The following is an 18600-nucleotide window of genomic DNA, read 5'->3' as shown; positions in this document are numbered from 1 at the left end:
CTTGATTCCATGTTGAGGTCATCCTGTTAACTGGGTTTGAGTGTGACAGTGGAAATTTATCACAATGGGTGGCTCCTTGTGGCTCATTGACCAAATACATTCGAGTTCTCTGGAAAGCTTAAAAGAGATGCAGATTTTTGGCTCTAGCCCCAGAGTTGGCATATCCAAATGTCTGAGAAGGGGTCTGGGTGATGTGTAGTTTGCAGATCCCGCTTTTAGGTTCTGCAGCTGATTCTCCAAAGGGGCACTGTCACTCCCCGAGGGGGAGAAACTGTTTTCGGGCAAGGGGAGGTGAAAAAAATCTTAGCTAGTACAGTGCTTTGTGAGCCCCCATAATTCAACACTACCTGACAAGGTCTTATTCCACAATTTTTCATTCCTCTCGTCAAGGAGAGATTTAAATAAGGCTTTCCTCCTGGGGATGGGAGTGAAGGAAAGAAGGTTGAGAACCATTGTTCTGTAAGAGTAATTCTGACATAGTGCCTGTCCCACCACACCTGAGCCACCACCCCCATCCTGGAAAACTTAATGTGTGATCTGGAGAATGTTTTTTTATTTTTATTTTTTTTTAAATTTATTTATTTATTTTTGAAATTGCTTTAAGAAAGTTTTATTTACTGCATACATCCTAAGAATGTATTGTAAATGAAGCAAGATCTTGGAGAATGTTTTTTTAATACTAAGGTTTTACCTACGCTAAATAGGCTTTCCTTTAAAAATCTTGAGGGTTGGTGAAAACATTTTATTCCATGGTGTTTTTGCATCCAGCCAGATTGATCTTACCCTTACGGACAAAGCGCTGTGAGAACAGACTCTGTTCTGGGATTCGGAAACTCTTCAGCTTTACATTAGCAAAAGCTCCTCCTGTTCTTGGGCTGGTTCACACCCAGCTCACGAGGGTCCATTGTAGCCCAGGAAAGGATGTGCTCCTGTCCCTCCTGGGAGCCAGGCCTGTGTCCTGTGCACTGCAGGCCCTGGGGATTAGGGTGGGGGCAAAGGCGGCGCCCCTGTTCTTGGGGCAGGAAGAGTATGGGCCGGCCGCCGCTGCTCTGGTTTGCTGCTTTCTTTCCTCGCTTTGTACGGGGTACGAATGAAAATGCAGTTTTGGGCAGTAGTGGGAGAAGGGGGGCTTCCCTCGTGGCTCACACAGTAGATAACCTGCCTGCAATGTATGAGACCCATGTTCGACCCCTGGATCAGGAAGATCCCCTGGACAAGGCAATGGCAGCCCACTCCAGTATTCCCACCTGGAGAATCCCATGGGAGCCTGGTTGGGCTACAGTCCACGGGTTGTGAAGAATTCAGACGCAACTGAGTGACTAACACACACAGAGTGGGAGAAGGAGAAGAGAAGTTTCTAATAGATCACCTTCTGCAAAGAAAATTCATTTTGATGTGAGTATTTCTAGGTCCTTCAGAGTAGTGTTAACGTCTTGGTCCTGGTTTTGTTTTCTGTGGAGTTAGTCCAGGCTCAGGAAAGTTAAAGGCATAGTTCAGCCAGAAATCTAAAGGTTTCTGTAAATCTGCATTCATGCGAAAACACATTGCTTGGCAACTGGCAGATGCTGGGGTAGGTTATTTGTTGACTCAATTAATAAAATTAACCCAAAGTTTATTTTTTAAAAAGTGTCATTCTCTTTTCTGATTTTAGAATCTAATCTGAGCATAATGTTGAATGGAGGAAGGTGACCTGGAAAATTAGGAGGCCCGGGGTCCAGTGTTCTTCCTACACACCATGATTCTTAACCTCTGTGCTATGCTAAGTCACTTCAGTCATGTCCGACTCTGTGTGACCCCATAGATAGTAGCCTACCAGGCTCCCCTGTCCCTGGGATTCTCCAGGCAAGAACACTAGAGTGGGTTGCCATTTCCTTCTCCAATGCATGAAAGTGAAAAGTGAAAGTGAAGTCGCTCAGTTGTGTCCGACTCTTAGTGACCCCATGGACTGCAGCCTACCAGGCTCCTCCGTCCATGGGATTTTCCAGGCAAGAGTACTGGAGTGGGGTGCCATTGCCTTCTTAACCTCTAGACTTTCATAAATGATCTTTTAAGAGCCCTTCATCATGCAACATTTTAGTGTCAAACACCTTAGAAATGCCCTCAGCTGATGTCATTAGAGTGAATGGGTTCCAGTTGCCGCCCAAGGAGTGGTGTATTCGGGTCCACAGTTAGGCTGCTGTAACTGGGAGCCGGCACTTCCATGGCTCTGAGAACGTAGAATCCTCTCGAGGTGAACTGCTAGGTCGACGGGTGGGGGCGGGGCGGGGTGGCGGCAAGGCCCCAGTAGCTCATTCAGAGACAGGCATTTCTTCTTCCCTGATCCTTCAGGGTACCCTGGGATGGGCCTCATCTGTGTTGTCCTTGCCCCATCTCTTAGGAAGGTGAAGGGACAGAGACGTGTTCACTCTTTGTCTTAAAAGATCAGAAGTGTCAGCCATGCCTCCTTTCGCACTCCGTCTATGAAAACTTGGTCATATGGCCATACCCAGCTGCTGTGGAAGTTGGGAAGCGGAACCCAACAGGGCAGTTGTGTGTGTGACGATAATTACAGAGGAAGGAGATGCCTGTCTTGTTTCTGCCGCAGACAGTGTGGAGGAAACTACTTAGCTTTCTTAGTATCCTTTTGGGGGAAGCTTTTTACTGAATGTTTTTGTTTACCAAAAATCTTATGGTTAACAGAAAGAGGAAGTAAATTATTCTGGCATTTGGATTAAAATGCTGAGTATATTTGAAAGGCATGTTCTGAAATTATTAGGAAAATGAAACTAATCAGCTCTAACCGATTATACCTTTGTCTCCTCAAAGTACAAGCCAGGTAAAGAGTTGTTTAATCTTTTGTGCATTCTGTGTTACTGGAAACACTTAGGTGCGCATTCTGTCACAAGTGACATCTCTTGCCCAGAGGAGTAGCACATAGTTCCCTTTGGTAAACTAGCCCAGCAGAACAAAGCTCTTTCTTAAATGCCATCAAACCTCAGTGGGCTCTGAATTCTTAGAAGTTCGTAAATTGGGCCCTGTGTGAAAATTGCCTGGGGCCCTTGTTCAAAATACAGGTTCTGGCCCTACCCTCTGGAGGTTCTGACGGTTCTGTCTCTGAAGCTGAATTTTTAACCAGCCCCTGAGGGTGATTCTGATGCAGATATCAGTGGGATGGGAACCACTGCTTTGGATAGTCTACACCTCAGGTACCTCATATGTGAAAGTGCAAAAATTACATATCTCCTGGGTTTTGTAGGGTTCAGAGAACGTGACATGAGTTGTACTTAAAACTGCTTCATAAATTAAAACATATTATCAGAAATGTTAGGTGGCATTTTAAAGTCTACACCAGGTATTGTGCTAATTTGTTTGGTAAATAAGGTTAAGTGCTCATATCTCCATTTAGAAGTAAGCAGGGAAATTACTATAAGATAGAAATCCAGACTTCTTAATCCTTGCCTAATTGAACAGAGATTCTGGAAAAAGTTAGCTGCTCAGCATAAGTACTAGTATAGCACAAACCAAATAATTTACATACTTTCATTTTAACATCGTGTTAAGACTTTCCTGGTGGCTCAGATGGTAAAGTGTCTGCCTACAATGCGGGAGACCTGGGTTCGATCCCTGGGTCAGGAAGTTCCCCTGGAAAAGGAAATGGCGATTCACTCCAGTACTCTTGCCTGGAAAATCCAATGGACAGGGGAGCCTGGTAGGCTATAGTCCATGGGGTCGCAAAGAGTCGGACACGACTGAGCAACGTCACTTCTTCACTTCTCTTCTAAAGTTACCATGTATCAACTTGATGACTTCAGTTAAATATATCTTCAGTGTCATCTGTGTGGGAAATTGCTTTGTTCTTTGGCCTTGAGTATGATATAGTCTCTGTTCGTAATGAAATTACAACCTGGTAGAGAAGACAAGACTATTAAATCACAGTACCACTCTTAAGAGAATTTTCTTCTTAAGGGATGTATTCTACAACTGTTACAAGGTAGGTTCTGAATGCGACGTTCAAGTTCAGAAGATGGGTGAGGTCATGTAAGGTGAAGAGCACAGCTTGAGACAGAAGGAGGGACTTCCCTTTTTCTTTCTACCCCAGAGGGACCAGTGTCTGTCAGGGACCTGGACACTTGTCTCTCTCTGTATTGCGATTTCCTGGACCTTGTAAGGAAAGGAACATGATAGAGAAGCTTGTGAAGGTTAAGGATGCGGCCCCTTCTCTGAAGTAAAGGGGAGCAGAACTAAATTTGATGATCCAAACCCTGTGCCAGGCACATACGCAGATCTCCTTAATCGGCTGCAGCGGTTCTGTGGTTGAGAGGGGCAGTGTCCTTTAGTGGAAAGAGTATGGGATCTTAAAACCTAGAAGCAGTTGGTAAAAGAAAGAAAGTGAAAGTCACACAGTTGTGTCCGACTCTTCGTGACCCCGTGGACTGTACAGTCCATGGAATTCTCCAGGCCAGAATACTGGAGTGGGTAGCCTTTCCCTCTTCCAGGGGATCTTCCCAGCCCAGGGTTCGAACTAGGATCTCCTGCATCACAGGCAGATTCTTTATCAACTGCTCTAAATTGAGAAGCATTTGGTAATGTTAGACCCAACTCTACCTTGTACATAGATGTTCAAGTAAGTGGCTTTTTTTCCTGGTGAAACGACTACCCAGGACACGTCAGACTATTCCTTCTTTTTGGCGTATTAGGTGTGCCTTGGCTTTCACAAGGGCATGGTTACTGCTTCACCCATCGAGATACTATGGATAGAGACCCAAGGGTTCATGATGAAGCTGCAGGGTAGAGAAGGGGAAGAGTGCAGTCGGAGGAAATTTTGACAGGAAACATGGCTCAGGCTGATTCATTTGGTGATGCACCAAAAGTTAGGGGTGACGTGGTGAAAAGCCACAAATACAGTTTCTGCCCTCATGTCGTTGACAGTGAAAGTTCAGCATTTTAGCAGTTGCTGTTTGGGGTAGAACCTGTGAAAGCTTTCCTGAAGTCTTCCAGATTGATGAAAGTGGTGGGGATTTTACATTCTGTGTCTTCCAATGGTTATGTCTTTTTAAAGCTTGAAGGAACTCACAAAAAAGCAGTTAGGATTGCAAATCATTCCAAATGAGATGTTGATATTAAATTAGGCGTACTTTTCCACATCCTCCAAGAATACAAATACAGACTGAAGCACTTTTCATAGGTGATGTTTGTAAGTGTACATGTTTTAAGATTGGAAATGTCTTTATCTCTTCGTATTAGTTTCCTGTGGCTTCTGTAAAAAACCACCACAAACTTAGTGATTTAAAACAACAGATACATGCTTTCATTGTTCTGGAAGTCAGAAGCCTTGAAATCAGTACCCCTGAGCCGAAATTGAAGTGTTGGTTGATGCAGGGCATCTCTTCAGAGACCCTCTTCGGGCGGCTGCCAGCGTTCCTTGGCCTGTGGCCGCATCACTCTAGCTCTGCCTCGTGGCTCCCTGCCTGCTGTCCTGCTGGTGTTGATGTCTGTCTAGCGCTCTCATAAGGACACTTGTAAAGGCGTGTAGGACCCACCCGGATCATCTCATTTCAGCGTCCTTAGCTGAACCTTAGTCACATCTGTAAAGACCTGTTTCTAAATACGATCGCAACTGTAGGTTCCAGAGATTAGGATGTGGATATTTTTTTGGAGAGTGACCTTTTTAAGCTTACACTCTGATAGATTGCAGGCAGATTTTTGGACATAGGAGCAAAAATTGTGTGGACAGAGCAGCCTCAAGAGTTGAATATTGAATATGACTTAACGAATAAACCACCACCATTGATACATTATATAGAAGAGTAGAGGAAGGTTGTTTTTGACATAGTAACTTTTAGATATTTGTAAGTATATTTCTAGTTAGAGTAGACATTTATAGTGTATTATGCATCTTTTCAACGTTAGCTTGATTTTCAAATTTGGAATTCAAATTGGGAGGCATTGCCCCAAATTTTAGTACCTCACATGTCATTTATAATGCTTTTTGAGTTACTAGTCTATAAGAGTGGAGGTTATGGGTCTGGGTCAATCCGACAGTGATAATTTTTATCAGGATTTGTTGAAAATGAGTATTAATTTAGGAAAATGATACAAATTTTTAGGACACATTTTAGCAATGTAGAAATTTTAATGACCTTGTGAGAAGGTGCAGATTGTAGAAGAATAGTGACAAATACATTATGATGACACTTTTCCTAAAATTGCTTCTTTGTATCAAACTTGAAAATGTGTTGCAGTTGGAGTATGTATTTTAATTATACCTTCTTTTAGTTAATTTTGGACTGGTCATTTTGAATAAGATGAACATATAGTAAACAGTGTTGTTTAAAAAGAAAAGAGGGTCGCACTTAGAAGGGAAGGTACCAGTGTAGTGTTTTTGCTGTCATGAGCCAGCCATGAACATAAATGTATTATGTGTGTGTGTTAATTTTAATACCTGGTTCTTCGTTGAACCTGCCTGGTTTTTTTGGTCACCCGACAGAGGATGAGATGGCTGGATGGCATCACCAACTCGATGGACATGGGTTTGGGTGAACTCTGGGAGTTGGTGATGGTCAGGGAGGCCTGGCGTGCTGCGATTCATGGGGTCGCAAAGAGTCGGACACGACTGAGCGACTGAACTGAACTGAACTGAATAAAAAATTGACTCTTTTTTCTAAGCATCTTGAGATACATATTTGGAAGTTTTTTTTAGATGGTTCTATTATTTCTAATTCCTTGGGTGTGAAATTGGGTTGTTTACCCACTAAGTTTCTCTTGGGATGCAGGGTTTCTTTGTGTGCTTGTAATAACTGTGCATGGGCTTCACAGGAACTTCTGAAGGTGTCCTATATATTGAGGGAAGTTCATATCTGTTTTTAAGTATTTAGAGTTGATGACACGACACCACCCTTATGGCAGAAAGTGAAGAGGAACTCAAAAGCCTCTTGATGAAGGTGAAACTGGAGAGTGAAAAAGTTGGCTTAAAGCTCAACATTCAGAAAATGAAGATCATGGCATCCGGTCCCATCATTTCATGGGAAATAAATGGGGAAACAGTGAGTGGAAACAGTGTCAGACTTTATTTTTCTGGGCTCCAAAATCAGTGCAGATGGTGACTGCAGCCATGAAATTAAAAGACGCTTACTTCTTGGAAGGAAAGTTATGACCAACCTAGATAGCATATTCAAAAGCAGAGACATTACTTTGCCAACAAAGGTCCGTCTAGTCAAGGCTATGGTTTTTCCTGTGGTCATGTATGGATGTGAGAGTTGGATTGTGAAGAAGGCTGAGCGCTGAAGAATTGATGCTTTTGAAGTGTGGTGTTGGAGAAGACTCTTGAGAGTCCCATGGACTGCAAGGAGATCCAACCAGTCCATTCTGAAGGAGATCAGCCCTGGGATTTCTTTGGAAGGAATGATGCTAAAGTTGAAACTCCAGTACTTTGGCCACCTCATGTGAAGAGTTGACTCATTGGAAAAGACTCTGATGCTGGGAGGGATTGGGGGCAGGAGGAGAAGGGGACAACGGAGGATGAGATGGTTGGATGGTATCACTGACTCAATGGACGTGAGTCTCGGTGAACTCCCGGAGTTGGTGATGGACAGGGAGGCCTGGCGTGCTGCGATTCATGGGGTTGCAAAGAGCGACACGACTGAGCGACTGATCTGATCTGCCACTTTCCGCCTCCCATTCCCCATTTCCCAAATGGGATAACCATGAACACTATCAGGCTGTTTACCTGCCTCCCACTTGGTGCAGTTTTTGGCATATTTTTTTATTCTTACCATGTGTTATTCCTACATATGTTACAGTCTTGTGATTTTAGCTTCAAGCACATTTTAAGCTGCAATTTATAGTTTTTGTTTTAAGCAATCAATGCTCTTTTAAGTACAAGAAAGAAAAAATATTCATTTTGAAAATTTACCTACTTATTTACCATTTCTGGCATTCTTCATTTCTTGTATAGATTTTTGTTTCGAGCCAGTATCATTTCCCCTCAGCCTGAAGAACACTCTTCAGTGGTTTTGTAGTTCAGGTGTGCTGGTAAAGCGTTCATTGCACCGTCGTGCTTGAAGTGGATTTTCACTGGGTGCAGAATTCCACATTGGTGGTGGTTGTCACTGAAGCACGCTAACGGTGGGGTTCCACTGTCTTCTGGCTTCCGTTGTTTCCAGTGAGATGTTAGTTGTAATTACTGTTTTGTTCTTCTTTGTATATACTTTTTTCTCTGGCCACTTTTAAGATTTTTCTCTTTGTCTTTGGTTATAAACTGTTTGCCTGTGACATGTCTGAGTGTAATTATAATGTGAGAGATTTTTAGCCATGATTTCTTAACATGTTTTACTCCTATTTTCTCACTGTCTCCTGTGACTTTATTATTTTCTTTTTGTTCTTTTTTTTTTTTGAAGTTTCAGTTTTTCTGCTGAGATACTCTGTTCACACATTAAAGAGCAAAGTTCATGAAAGTTTTGAAACACATTTTCTTCTAATTCTTGGTATAAAATACAAAGTTGTAAAGTTGTTGTCTACCAAGTGTAACATCTCATCCAACCTTGAGTTGGTCTTCTGTTGCCTCTTTTATCCCCTTGACTGTGGATCACTTTTTTTTGTTTCTTGTTTACTAATTTTTGATTGAATACTGTTTTCTTTTTAAGAATGTTAATGTTAGTTCTGCAAGGCTGGTTGGTCACCTTGAATTTATGTTTGGGTTTGTATTTTATTGTGTGCTGTGTGCTCACTTGTTTAGTTGTGTCCAACTCTTTGTGACCCCATGGACTGTAGTCAGCCAGACTCCTCTGTTAATGGAATTCTCCAGGCAAGAATACTGGAGTGGTAAGAATATTGCTGTTTCCTGCTTCAGGGGATCTTGATCCAGGGATTGAACCCATGTCTCTTCTTGGCTCATGTGATTGTAAAGACTGAGAAGTCCCCAACTCTGCAGTTGGCAAGTTGGAGACCCAGAGAGCCGATGGTGTTGTTCTAGTCAGAGTCTGAAGGCCTGAGAACAGTAAGAGCTGATGATTTCAGTTCTAGTCTGAAGGCCAGCAGGCTCAAGATGTCAGAGCTGATGTTTCTGGTCAAGTCCAAAGGCAGGAAAAACGTTGAAGTCTCAGCTCAGTGCAGTCGGACAGGTGCTCTCTCTTAGCTGTGGAAGAAATGAATGATAAATTTGAAACTCTAATCATGTCATGACATCATTTGATTTTTAGGATCTTATTTGTATGCAGGTATTTAAAATTACTTTTCGTTTTTTTCAGTAGGTGTAAAGGATGGCACTTCTGAATTGTATACAGAAGTACGTGTGGTGGTCCCTCTTTCGACTTCTGCCCGGCCACCTTCTCAGTCCCATTGTCCTGAAGATAGTCCTGCTGCTGAAGGCTTGTAGTTACCTTTCTGGACATTTTCCTGTGTATTTTCATTTATATGAAAATAAAAATAAGTATGCTTATGTTGTGCAGATACATATTTTCCCATATTTCTGTGTAGCAGTGGAGTTTGCTCAATTAAAATGGCAAATATTATTTTGCTTTTATCATTGATTTGATAATCTGATTTTTTTGGTGTTGGTTTTACTTCAGATCCTGTTAAGCAAGGCACATAACCTCTAGACCTGAGTTTCCACATCTACTAAAGGATTGATTTGAATTAATTGAAACTGAAGACCTCTCGCTCTCAGTCTGACACTAAATTCAGTGTTATTGTATAATTTGTCTGTATTAGCTACCACAAAGAATGTGTTACTCTTCGTAATGTGAAAAAGTAGGAAGATCAAACATCAGTTATGACTTAAGGCAGCAAGAGGAAATTTGGGGGCAAGTTGTTACAATGTTCAATCCCCCCCGCCCCCCGCCCCCCACTGCCCTCCAAGAGTGGTTGGAGAATGTTAGCTGCTAAAACTAGTAAGGGGATCTGTATGTCTTGTGGACTTTGACACTAGAAAGTTTGTGCTTCATTGATCCCACGGAGCTAGCCAATGACACCCTAAAGGGAATTTCACCCCAACTCCCTGAATTTTCATATCATAGCTGTACATTTGTTAGCACAAATGTCCCAGGGAAAAATTTATAGGAATCAGTTTATTTAGGTAAATCTTTGCTAGTGATTTATATAAAATATTTTATGTAAAATAGTTTCCCAAGCAGTTTTAACCTCTATCTTCTCTCCCGAAAGAGAAACAAAAGAATAAAAAAGCAGATTTTGCTTAGTCATGGTATGTTTGTTTGTAAGTTCTCTTGTCTTACAATATCACATTTAAAAAATTTTTTTAGTTAGCTTCTTTTGTCATTTATTTGATAGTTAAAAAAATTGTATTTCTGATACGTATTTCATACATCACTGATTTTATTAAAACTTTTTTAGTTACTAAAAACCTCAAACATACATAAAAGTAGAGAATTTAATTAACACTCATGTCCTTGTCCTCTTGCGTCCACAGTCATTATTTTGCCCACCTGGTTTACTAACATTTTCAGTATAAATAGCACCACATTTAAAAATATTGTCTTTAGAAAAGAGGTTTGGTGTTTAACAACAACAAAAAAAAGACCCAAGCAAGAAACAAAAACTATGCCCAAGCCTTTTCTGATTATAGCTATTTATAGAGAATTGATAATTCTATAAAATATTTTTTAGCTCATATATCATTATCTGTATCAGAAATTCTCAATTTTGTGTCTTTCACATTGAAATGAGTTAGCTAGGTCGTTTGTTCCATGATTAGATTGCAGATATGACTTCACTGTGCTTATCATCTTGTTTTAAATATTAAACTTTTTTTAACTCATTTGTGTCAACAGAGCAACCCTAAAGCAGGTTTTGTGGCAATGTTGTGGTTTGATGATGACTTTGTTTCTCTCTCTCTTCGTGTCCAGAGTCTGCTATACTTGAGGGAGCTGGCCTTCTGGAGCGGGAGGTGAACAGGGCTTTCCCCAGATTCTGGGGCTAGGTGCCGTTGCGCGTGTCATTGGTTAGCTCCAGTTGAAGGCAGAGTTAGGGCCCTCGTCCTGGTGTCAGTACTGCTGTGGTGGGCTTGAGGGGTGCTGGTTGGAGACTTTCTGGAGGAGAAGGCACTGGCGTTGGACTTGGGAAATGGTGTTGACAGGCAGGAAAGGGAGCAGTTTCAGCAGGAAAGTGATTCTTGGGGGATGAGCTTTGCCCGTTGTGGCTCGAGTGAACGTTCAAGGAAAGCACATATATGAAAGGAGAATGGACTGGAAAGGTGGGGGTCTTCACGACAGTGTAAAACATGCCAGTGTAACAATGGGAACACACAGTGCACGGTCACCGTGCCGTGTTTTAAATGCTGTGTCATCGTGATGGCACTGTTCTGTGGGATCACCCACTTTGTAAATGAGGACACTCGTCAGCTGGGCGTCTAGAACCTGACACGGGACCACCTGGGAAGCGGCGGAGCCAGGCGTTAGAGGGCGGGCTGGCTCGGAGCCTGAAGGCTCTGGGCCTTGAACACCAGGTTAGGTGACGCAGAGCCCTTCTGGGAGAGTCTTACTGTGGACAGTGGCCAGAGTTTTAAAAGTTGGAGGGTACGTGAGGTTGTTCATAGTTGTGGCCCATAGCTAAATGTCATGGAGACTTTTCTGTTAGGATGGAGGATGAATTTCTTGGACCATTTTTTTCCTGATTATAAAAAGAAGATGCATGTTTACTAAAGTTGTGATATGCTAAAAAGTGTAAGGAAGAAAATTAAAAATAATCTGTTATTAGCCAAAGACATTCATTATTAATTTTATGTATTTTCTTCCAGCGTTTCTTCTGTGCCTTTTTTTTTTTCTTTTACTTTTCTGAGACTGTACTTTGATGAAGATTTTGAGTTCTTTCTGATAAAATATAATGCATGATTTTTTTCCCTCATGTCATAATAAGAACTTAAAGGATTTACATGATATTATGTGACTGTACATCTTTTCTGTTAGTGTTGAATATTTTTAGTATTTCTAATTTTTTGTTGATAATGTAGTTTTGTATATAAACTTTGTATTTTTCGTCATGAAATGTGTTTCTAAAAGTAGATGAACATTAAGCAAACTAGGACTACAAGCAGAATGTGATTCAGTGCTCCATGAAGAAAACTGTATGGGAACAGTACTCTTGTGAAAGCTTGTGTTCCCATATACTATGTATATAATTGATTTGCATGACTGTGAATGAGGTCCCCAAGGTTGAACATCGAGTCTAGTGAGGCCAGTGGAATTTGGAGTATAGGCTGGGAAATGTTGACATTAGCATATCAGTCACACATATTAGGATTGTGTCGATGTCCCATGTCAGTCATTTTTACTGAATTTCCATTGATCAAGAAAATTCTAGGTTGGGCCTTCCCTGGCGGAAGTGGTTAAGACTTCTTGCTTCCACTGCAGGAGGCATGAGTTCGGTCTCTAGTTGGGGACCTAGGATTCCACGTTCCCTACGGTGCAACCAAAAAAAAGGAGAAAATTCTAGGTTAAGATTTAGCTAAGGTTTAAATTCTAGGTATAAGATTTTGTATCATTAGAAAATAACACATTCATTTTAGAAACTTTAGAAAATAAGAATAACAGTTTCCTCCGGTTCTTCTTTCTGGAGATAACTAGTGTTTGCATTTTGTGTGTAACCTGTGAGTTCTTTTTTTTTCTGCACACAATTACTTTTCTCTCCTTTTTAAAAATATATTTACATACTGCTTTATAACCCACTTTTTCTATACAAGACAGTATTTTCCATGTTTATTTTATTAATCCAATATGCTCATTGAACATCTACTAGGATATAATAGAAATGTGAGACTGAGATTCACCAAGCAGTAGATAATATCATTTGAGTAAGACTATAACATAAATAACTAATAAAATATAGTGGTCCATAGGTAAACGGAGGTTCAGAGGAGAAACTGGAGTGGCTTTAAGCTGGATGAGGAGAAATGAGTTGGTCTTGAGAGTGGCTAGGATTTAGGTAAAGATCAGGTAGAGAAGGGGTGACTTTAGTTAGGGCAAAGGATTGAGCATCGCTGCAGAAGGAGGGTGTTATTTTATGGAATGCCATGCTGAGCTCTGAGTTCAGGGCAATAAGATTTGACTAATGTTCCTAAGTCACAGATGGGTTAAATCCAGATTGAAAGTCTGTGCTTCAGCGACGTATGTGTACAGCAGCTAAATGTGTGATAAAATGGGACGAGGGGTAAGCTGTCTTTAAGTAAAATATAGTTCCCAAATCCAGCCGTGCTCAAGAGTAAATAACCTGGATGTTCTTGTATATTAAAAAAAAAACAAAAACAACCAGGGACTTCCCTGGTGGTCCACTGGCTAAGACTTCAAGCCCCCAATGCAGGGGGCTGGGCTTCAATCCCTGGGCATGGAATTAGATTCCACATGCCCCAACTAAGAGTTCGCAGGCTGCAACTAAAGATCCTGAGTGCTGTAACTAAGACCCGCTGCAGCCAAGCAAATAAATATTTAAAGAAACAAAAACTAAACAAAACCCAGGCAGGTTCTCGAGCCCTTCTCCTTGCTTCCTGAAGCAGGATCTTTTGGAGTGGAGGCTGCAGTCTGGTTCTGCAGACTCCCCTAGTGTCTCTGGCATACCATCTGGCCCAGGAGATGCTGAGTTTAGGAGGCATCTCTAATCGCGTGAAATAAGGGCCTGGGCCGGGGATGATACAGTAGGCACGGAGAAGAATGGAAAGGCGTGAGGCATTTTGAGAATGCATAGGATTGAGCGAGATCATTTAGAGTAGCTAAAGAATTCAGCAGTTTCTAGAATGGTTGTGGGTGGTGGGAAGAGATGGGAATGTGAGTTGTGTAAGGAAAGGGTTGCATGCCTTTAGGCGTAAAGAGTTGATGTGGTAACGTGGCCCTGTAGGCCACATCCTGCAGCTCTGGACTAGATACTGAGTGAGCGGGTAGGGCGGCTAGAGAAAAGTCTGGAGTTACTAGTTCAGGGCAAACCTTTGAGGTACTCCTTTTAGAGGGAAAGGTGTTGAGAAAAACCAGTGGAGGGGCCAGACAGTGGGACTGGAGACCGGCACCGAGTTTGGGGCCACAGGTGACAGAGGTACCCGTCGGAGGACAGTTGGTGCCCTGGACTGTAAGGCCACGCGTTCTAAGACACGCTCAGGGGACAGCGTTTTCCTTTAAGTTCCCCAGAAGTCTAGCAGAGAAAAGAAGTAAAACAAAACCCATTTTACTACTCTTAGTAGTAGGCTTGCTGGAAGAAAATGTAAACTGTTAATAATAGTGTGTGCTTTTTGATTATTTCTGGACCTTGTTATTTTTCTGTATTTTTGAAATTCAAGGATAATTAAAAGTGCAGAGGTTTATATAATTATATGTAATTATATTTATAAAAGGACATATAATGAACTAAGTGTATATATGAATGTGCTTATGTAAACTATTTACATATAATGCATATTTTATAAGTAAAATTATATGTGTGTACACTCACATATGGCATATGGTCCCATCACTTCATGGGAAATAGATGGGGAAACAGTGTCAGACTTTTATTTTTTTGGAGCTCCAAAATCACTGCAGATGGTGATTGCAGCCATGAAATTAAAAGACGCTTACTCCTTGGAAGGAAAGTTATGATCAACCTAGATAGCATATTCAAAAGCAGAGACATTACTTTGCCAACAAAGGTCCGTTTAGTCCAGGCTATGGTTTTTCCATTGGTCATGTATGGATGTGAGAGTTGGACTGTGAAGAAAGCTGAGTGCCAAAGAATTGATGCTTTTGAACTGTGGTGCTGAAGAAGACTCTTGAGAGTCCCTTGGACTGCAAGGAGATCCAACCAGTCCATTATGAAAGAGATCAGTCCTGGGTGTTCATTGGAAGGACTGATGTTGAAGCTGAAACTCCAATACTTTGGCCACCTCATGCGGAGAGTGGACTCATTGGAAAAGACCATGATGCTGGGAGGGATTGGGGGCGGGAGGAGGAGGGGACGACAGAGGATGAGATGGCTGGATGGCATCACCAACTCAATGGACATGAATCTTAGTGAACTGTGGGAGTTGGTGATGGACAGGGAGGCCTGGTGTGCTTCGATTCATGGGGTCCCAAAGAGTCGGACACGACCGAGCGACTGAACTGACTGACTGAACTGACTGACTTGGAAGAGTCAGTCCTATCAGAAAGGAAAGAGCAAGCGTAGTGGTTTTTATTACATTTCTTAGAAGCTAGTTATGAGAAGGGATTGCAGGCTTTCAGGGATTGAGCATTATTTTTCCCAAGTGTCTTCTGTCTGATAGATACGCTTTGTTTTGAAAATAAAATGCTTGCATGCCATCACGGCAGGTGTTGAGGTTAGGAAGGGAAAAGTAAGGAGGGACGACATGATGCACTGGACCTCAGCCTTGTTTGATTCTTGGTCACAGGCACCCCTTTTTAATTCCTCTTACTTCGTGTCTGACTCTTTGTGACCCCATGCACTGGTGCCCACCAGGCTCCTCTGTCCATGGGATTCTCCAGGCAAGAATACTGTAGTGGGTTGCCGTGCCCTCCTGCAGGGGATCTTCCCAACCCAGGGATCAAACCTGGGTCTCCCGTATCGCAGGTGGAGTCTTTACTGTCTGAGCCGCCAGGGAAGCCCAATTCATATTAGGAGCAGGATTGATTTGAGTAATAAAGAATCTGAGTACATGATGTGTAGGTGATAGGAAGCAAGCATAGCAACAGAAGAGAGAGAATTTATTTTGTTTATATCACTTTGCTTTTAATTCCTTTTTGCAAAGGGTTCCTGTGCCCAATTGCAGCGTGTATGTGTGTATGTTTCGGGGAGGCGGGGGGCACTTGTTCACACAAGCAATTCTCAGATGCCATCAGGGTGTCCGAGAATTCAGCCCAGTTCTCACACTGTCTGCCTAGAGAGAAAATCAGGCCTCACAGGTAAAGAAAGGGCTCAGTCCTGTGAGACTGTCCACTTCTGACATCAAGACTGGCCATAGACTGGAGGTTTCTGGGACTAATTCCTTAGGTTTGATTCATTTGCTGGGATGGTTCACAGAGCTCACTGTTTTTGGGGGTAGTGGGGGCTGCACTGTGTGGCCGGTAGGATCTTCGTTTCCCAGCCAGGGATTGAACCTGGGCCCCGGCAGTGAAAGCACTAAGTTCTAACCATTAGACTGCCTGGGAATTTCCCAACACGAGAATTTGCATGGATTGGATGTGGGATACGCAGTAGGAAAGAGGTCCCAGGTTATTAGGGTTTTAGTTTGGGAGACTGGGGTGTGGTGAAACCCATTGACCAAAACTGAGAATACAGGAGGGAGAAGTGGATTTTCTTCCTGTCCTACCTGTTCTTTCCTCTTCCTTTTTGGTTGGGAGAGTAGAGTCGGGAGGTCATAAACTCAGTTTAACGTGGGGCCTGAGAGCGACAACTTTGGAGTCCGTTTGGTTGAGTTTGAATCTCATCTCTAAAATAGTCCTGTGTGGTTCCGTGCGACCTCACTTCTCTGGGCCTTAGTCTCCTCACCTGTAAAACCGGGTAATTGTGCTACTTAACTTATGTAAGTATTTATGAGAATTAAATGAATTAAAGGAAAGTGTTTATGTGTCCATTAAATACAAAATCTCACGTTCAGTAATAAGTGGGAAAGGAAAATAACTGGGATGTCAAGCTCAGTTCATAGGACTCTCAGAAAGGTGGGCCTGAAACTGAGGGAGAGGTGGGCTGGGGGCGAGTCGCACTGTAGAAGTCTGCTCAATTCCACATGTAACTAGAATAGTACTTAGTGTTGCCTTGCAGCCGGCTAGCTTAAATGAACCTTTGGAACTTCGGTCTGCTTATGATGGGATATTTCTTAGTATATATATATAGTGATAGCCTGAAAAGTTCTGTGGTCTGAATATTCAAGTTTGAGGAACTTGGAATATAAGAGAAAACATGTAGGTATGTTGATAGACTTGAAGGTTGTATAAATCTGTGAAAATAATTGTTTTCACACTCACTAAAGGAGACAAAAGATGGCAAGCAAAATACAGTATCGGTGAAAGTGTCAGTTGCTCAGTCGTGTCTGACTCTCTGCGACTCCATGGACTGTAACCTCTGTCCATGGAATTCTCCAGGCAAGAAAACGAGTGGGTAGCCATTCCCTTCTCCCGGGGATCTTCCCAATCCAAGGATCAAAGCCGAGTCTCCCACATTGCAGTCAGATTCTTTACCATCTGAAGCACCAGGAAGGCCACGGTGTCAGTGGTCATTTATATATTTTGAATTAGTGGCAGGGTACCAGTACTTTTTTTCGTCATAGCCGACTCCTGTGAGGCTTCCCTCGTAGCTCAGTCAGTAAAGAATCTGCCTGCAATGCCGGAGACCTGGGTTTAATTCCTGAATTGGGAAGATCCCCTGGAGAAGGAAATGCAAACCATTCCAGTACTCTTGCCTGGAAAATCCCATGGACGGAGGAGCCTGGTGGGCTATAGTCCATGTGGTTGCAAGTGTCGCACACGACTTATCAACTACACCACCACCACTCCTCCTAGAAGCTTCTCAGTCTCTGCTCTCCAGTCTTAGAAAAGATACTTGTCAATGCGCTCTGCGTTGTTACAGATAATATGCCTATGAGTTATTTCCCTCCTGTTTTCCTGAGCTTATTGCTGTAGCCAAATATACAGTGCCTAATTTTGTCTCAGTTTAGCCCAGATGTAGTCCTAGCGAGCCCAGGTAACTTGGTGCTTGAGGTAGCAAAAATTGGGGCATTATTTATTTAGTCCACTCAGGTCTTATTTCTTGAACCTTCTTTCCAATGCTTACTCAGAGTTGTGTTCTTTATTTTCAGTTTCATGAGAAATCACATTCTTCTCTGTCCTTAAACCCCATGTATCAGCTGCTCCCACTTCTAACATGCCAGTCATATGATCCAAGACCCAGGTTTATAGTTCTTCATGTTTTTTATCTTGCCTGAGGCTTTAGTGCAAAAATGACTTACCTACTCTTGGTTTTTACACTCTTCTCTGCTTGTCTTCAATTTTTTTTTTTTTTTAAAGGAATATATAGCACATCGTTACATGTTATAATCAGAATTTCTCTGCCAGGCTGACTTTTCAGGAAAGTTACTTTTTTATTCTCCTAAACTGAAATATTTTTTACAAAGTGATTTACTGCTTATGAATTTTATTGATGTTTGGCCTGGTTGAGGCAGAAGAGTAAATGGTGAGACTTAAAATCAGACTTAGTCCACCTGGATTCTTGCAGGTGTGTAATTTTCTTATGACCATTTCGGTGATCCCTAGTGAGAGGATCTTGCAGTGGCGGAAAGCAGTGGCGGAAAGAAGTGAACTTTGGTGTGGGACCAGAGTTCTCACGGTGTGACCTTAGGCCAGGCTGCTTGATCTGTCTGAGCCCTGGTGTCCCCGCTGGTGAAACAGGAGGGCCTGCTTGTTGGGTGTGTGTCAGCGTCTGTGAAGTGTGTCAGCTGAGTGGTTGGGGTATAGTGAAGGTCCTTTACTCTGCAGTTTTACTCATAATTTTGATTTAAACTCTTGTGCTTTTTGCATTTTCAGTTTTTTGTTTTTTTTTTTTAAGACTGTGGGTATTTCCTTGGATTCTTGAGGAAGTCATAAATATTCTTGGTTTTTAGGATTTCTCTTGAAATCCCCAGTTAGTGAAAAGACTCCCCCCCCACCCCCCAATATCTCA

At 42.2% G+C, this 18600-nt stretch overlaps 1 protein-coding gene across 5 annotated transcripts in view; it reads left to right on the top strand.

Annotated features, from left to right (window-relative positions):
• The window catches only part of DYRK1A (dual-specificity tyrosine-(Y)-phosphorylation regulated kinase 1A), a 130841-nt gene that overhangs the window by 12224 nt on the left and 100017 nt on the right, over positions 1 to 18600 (top strand). Inside the window, exon 1 of one of the 5 annotated variants that reach the window (XM_010834827.1) lies at positions 1313 to 1395. The exons of 3 other annotated variants lie outside the window; for them this stretch is intronic. The gene's annotated coding sequence lies outside the window, so the exon portion shown is untranslated. Of the gene's footprint in view, positions 1 to 1312; positions 1396 to 8807; positions 9345 to 18600 lie in introns of those variants that run through there. One more of the 5 variants, XM_010834826.1, reaches the window with a different exon arrangement.

The sequence above is a fragment of the Bison bison genome, unplaced genomic scaffold (assembly GCF_000754665.1).
Source record: "Bison bison bison isolate TAMUID 2011002044 unplaced genomic scaffold, Bison_UMD1.0 scf7180017864037, whole genome shotgun sequence".
Lineage (NCBI taxonomy): Eukaryota > Metazoa > Chordata > Mammalia > Artiodactyla > Bovidae > Bison > Bison bison.
This window is presented reverse-complemented; position numbering and strand designations above follow the sequence as displayed.